The sequence below is a fragment of the Anguilla anguilla genome, chromosome 1, assembly GCF_013347855.1.
Source record: "Anguilla anguilla isolate fAngAng1 chromosome 1, fAngAng1.pri, whole genome shotgun sequence".
Taxonomy (NCBI): Eukaryota; Metazoa; Chordata; class Actinopteri; order Anguilliformes; family Anguillidae; genus Anguilla; species Anguilla anguilla.
The window spans coordinates 51,589,387-51,594,321 of record NC_049201.1 but is presented as its reverse complement, the minus strand read 5'-3'; the positions used below and the strand labels follow the sequence as shown (position 1 = coordinate 51,594,321).

Here is a 4,935-nt window from a genome sequence, read left to right as displayed (position 1 = left end):
TTGCCTCTGTGATAATTTCTCATATTAACACTAGCTAGATTAGTCTGGTTTTGTAACAAAAACATGCCAATTTAACAAGAGCTTACTTTTGGTGCCCTCCATCTAATAATAAATTGAGCTAGGAGTTATTTACAAATGTTAGCTTTTATTTATTCTTCCCTTGAATGAAATACAAAACCAAATCCTGAATCTAAAACTACACCAGTTCTCACAGTGTCTAGCTCCGTAGGCTACTGCTGACAGGGAAAATGGATGACTGGAGCATTTTATGGAAATTATGGATAAGTAAATGGTTTGCAGCGCCCAGGTTCCTGAAAAGCCCCCAGACTGTACATTTTTTTGACTGATGTGACAGTTTTTACTCTTCTGAGGAGAAACTCCCTGCTTCTGTCACAGTATGCCAGGGGAAACGTCACTTTAAATGTCTTCTTTGGCTGAGCGCCATTCCCACTCAATTGAAGATATTTAAAATGCTAAGCACACATGCAGGCTGAGTAGTGAGCAGTTAGGACAGAGTGTTGCAGCCAGCAAGTAGATGGACATATGCATTACCATGTAAAATGCATGTTCAGCAACAAGGATCTTAGATATCAACATTCTAGAAGAGGTTTTATGTTTACCGGTTGACAAGTTCATGGCATTCATCAATGTTGTGAAAAACCATTATATAGCAAACATTTGCAACTAGCCTCCAAAAGGAGTTTTTATTTATTTATTTTTTGCTATTCCATAGCCTTGGCAATCAAGGCTGGAACACAGAGTATATTTGGTGATATATTTTGTGAGAGCAATGCAGTCTCTGGGCTGTGGTTGCACTCTCTCTTTCTCACTCCCTCTTGCTCATGTCATCTTTTGTTTACCCCTGGAGCGGGGAAAAGTTGAGATTCAGTTAGCTCCCCGAAAAGCCACTTGCAGCTGGTTTTCTCATATATGCACACACACGCAGGCACACACACGCACGCGTGCGCGCACACACACTGATAGAACTTATTAGGTATTTTTCACTTCCATGCATCATATCGTTGTTTGAAGAGCTTCACAATCCATCACAATCCATCCCATCATCATCAAGTAATTAGTGCACTATGCTTATGGATCAATTTCCGGTATTTGCTGTTATAGGAAGTCTTATAGCAAGGGATGCCAAAATTTAACCTACGATTACATCTACGATTACAACTACAAAACATCAGCTTCAATCATTAATAAAGGTGCAATTCACGGATGAGGCGTTGCAGCAGATGGGTGGTCGAAGAGGGAAGGTGAACTGGTGTGCTGACATCCCGGTTGAGGACAACTAACCACATCTTCAATAGATCTGGATTGTCTAAAGGTAATTGGTGAAAATGACATGAAGATGTTTTTGTTATTTTTTAATGTAATTTCCATTGTTGCTACTTTGATGTCTTCTCTCTGATGCACTAAGCTGCTTCTGTCCACGTATAGTGCTGCAGATATACTGTAGGAAGCTGTAGCACTTCTTTCCTTGAGTCCTACAGTCTCAAGGTACCATGTGTCATAGGAAATAGTTCAAACCAAAGGAAAAATAAAAGGTAATTTAAAGACAATCATATAATATACAGACATAGTACGACCCCTGGGGGCATAACAAGCTGCTTTGGAGACATATATTGGCGTTTTATTTTCTTGCTTTAAAGTTATTAATTAGCAATTACATCCCCTGAGCAACCTGTTGGATTAATCTTTACCAGAATGTACAACTCACAACCAAAATAAATGTAAGAAATGTATTATGTACAAAAATAAATAAACAAATAAATAAATTGAATGTCTAATTTAAAAATGAGATTCAAACTACCTTAACAGATAAATAATGTTACAGCCATGGACAGGTTACAGCCACAAAAGAATAAATGAAAAAAATATCAAACCACAGCTTGTTTCTCCAAAGTCAGTTCCAAGAAAACCATCAAAAGAAAAGATCAAAGTTTGCCTCAAGGATGTTTCCTTTGATGTTTGTTGGGGGAGAGCAGGCAAAGACAGCATTCCTATGGTCAGAACAGAGCAAGTTTGCCAGATCAAATAATATTGTGTTTCTCAAGGTGATAATCTAAAAATTAGTTATCTGACACACCATTGGTACTTGGCCCCCAAATAATATTCACACAATGGAATCTTTACAAAATCCATCCATCGATTATCTATACCCACTTATTCTTGGTCAGGGTTGCAGAAGATGCTGATTCCGATCCTGCCTCTCGCCCAACATGCATGGAATACACCCTGGACAATTTTCCAGTCAATCGCTGGGCACACACACCATTCACTCACACACTCATACCTAGGGGCAATTAAGACTCACCAATTAACCTAACCTGAATGTCTTTGGACTGCAGGAGGAAATCGGAGAACCTGGAGAACGCCCACGCAGACACAGGGAGAACATGAAAACTCCAGACAGAAAGGCCCCGGTCGGGATTTGAACAAAGGACCTTCTTGCTGTGAGGTAACAGTGCCACCCACTGCACCATTGTGCTGCCCATATTTTACAAGATTAGATCAGGATTAGAGTAAACGCATATGTACTGAGGGGCCTCATTATCAATCCTAAATTGTTTCACCGCAAAATAACGTGAATGAATAAGTGTCTGAATTCTACATGTGGATGAATGAGTATGTTTGATTTCTACATGAGATTGAACAAGCATGTCTAAATTATACATGTGAAAGAATGAGTATACAATATCTCTGAATTCTACATGAGAATGAACAAGCATGTCTAAATTCTACATGTTAACGAATGAGTATACAATATCTCTCAATTCTACATGTGAATGAACAAGCATGTCTAAATTCTACATGTGATTGAACATGTCTGATTTCTAGATGTGAATGAACAAGTACTGTATGTCACAATTCTTCTGAAGCCTTTGACTCATTTTAATTTCTTCATCTCTTCTCAGAAGGAATCAAGGACAGGAAGCAATGTCAGTTAGCAAGGAGACATTTTAAAGAATTCAAAACCAGCCTATGCATGTGCACAGGATCCTGTTGGCACTTCCACTGCAAACTCCCATCTCAGAAAAACCTGTTTCCGTTGAATGAATAAATTTGGATATGGTCCAGCCATTTTGAGAGTAGCAACAGGTCATCAGAATTCTTAATATAAGAACAATCTTGCCTCAGGTTAATGGGCTATTTTCAAAATTGCTTTAATGGGCAAAAAACTATGACTCATTATTGCAGATGATGAGGTCAATGGAGCTGAGAAAAGGATGTGACTGCTTGGAAATCTTGCATGCACTGCTGAAAAGTCAGACGTGTTCTCCACTTTAAATTATACAACCTAACAGTAGTGTCTGGGGCAATCGAATTATGGACGGGGAATCTTAAACTGTTGTTTTTTATTAAAATTTTATTCAAAATAAATAATACGGTGACCAAGATGTGTAAACCACAACTGCGTTACATGAAACAAATAAACAACTCGGAAAGCACAACGGCATTTCATGAAACAAATAACAATAATAATAATAATAATAATTACATAGATTAATTTATGTATATTTTATCTCACTTGAGAGATAGTCCTGTCCTCCTGTTTTACTACTTCTATGTCTATACTAAGCCTAAGCGGCTGTGTTGCCTTGCATTTCTTTGTGCAAATGTTTTAACCACGGCTTGTAGGTTCAGCTTGCTCTCTCTGCAGAAGCCACAGTCAGAGGAATTGTCAAAAAGAGATTACATTCTGTGGCAACATAAGAAAAACTGGGCAGAAGTGCTTTAAATACAGCAGTTCAGCAACATCTTTAATTCAGCTTTCTTATTTTTCACAATTTCTGGCCTCTGCAAGCTGCTGTGGTGGAGATAGGCATACAAGATACCTGCAATTGCAATTTGAGAGTCAATGTGAAAACTTCGCTGACTTTTACTGGCCAGAATAATGATGTCATTTTTGGTATTTTAGCTTTAGCTTATTCAGATAATGATTTTTGGGAACCACTGAGAGAGTTTAGTCATCATCTTGAGATAAATAAATAACAAAGCCTATTCCCTCTCCCACCTGATTTAGCAATGACCAGAGAGATGGTATATTCAGTAGCTTTGTTTTATTCAGCTCTGCATTTTGTTCTAGTTGTCTCTTTAAAGCACCACTCAGACATTTTCTCTTCATTTACAAAGTAGCCTTAGCTTACTCATTCACATTGGTCAGCCCCAGAAGGGTAGGTTCTACTCGGGTTAAACTAGACATGATTTGATGGTAGCATGATAGACGGGTAGGAAGCCTCACGATGATGTAGGGTATTGGCTACTAGGATGGTGGGGGGGGGGGCTCTCTATATTCCTTGTAGCCAATAGGGGCCCCCTGCTTGTCTATCAACACTATAGTCGAATCTTGCCTTGCTCAGTCAAAAAATAATAATAAAAAACTCATCGTTAAAAAGAATTAAAAAAACCAGGCCCTCTGTGTTCCCCTTCATGCAAGCCCCCGAGTGGCCAGGACGCTGGCATCCTGAAATTGCTCTTCTCAGACATTCAGTGCTCCTGCAACCAAAACTACAGTATGAGTAGAAACAGCAAACTCTGTGTTCTAGCTTTATTACTTCTCTTCCTAATAGCTTGTTGCCTGTATTACAATGATGAACTTGCCTAAGTAATGAGTAGACCTATAGAATTAAAATCAATTTGCATAGGCCTACACTAGCCCAGTTACACCTGAGAAAGGCTATAAGCTATGAGTAGCCTGCTCTCTTATTTGCATGATGTAAATAAACCGTGAACAAAAGAGGGTATCAATGTTTGATGCAGGAAACTGACACAGTTACCCAACACAAATACAAATAGCTATAGCCAAGGCACATAAAATCATACCCGATAATCACGCCACAGTAACGCATGGCACGGCAATGCAGTAAAATATGTGAATTACGGGTCATAAAATTGGGACAGCCACTGACTATGAAGATAAAGAGT

General features: G+C 38.8%; 1 long non-coding RNA gene across 1 annotated transcript; it reads left to right on the top strand.

Moving 5' to 3' along the window:
- Nucleotides 1-3,479, top strand: LOC118225209. Its single transcript, XR_004764785.1, has 3 exons — nt 1-1,333; nt 2,358-2,467; nt 2,925-3,479. It is a non-coding gene; the product is annotated as an uncharacterized LOC118225209 (long non-coding RNA).
- The last annotated feature ends 1,456 nt before the right edge of the window (nt 3,480-4,935 follow it).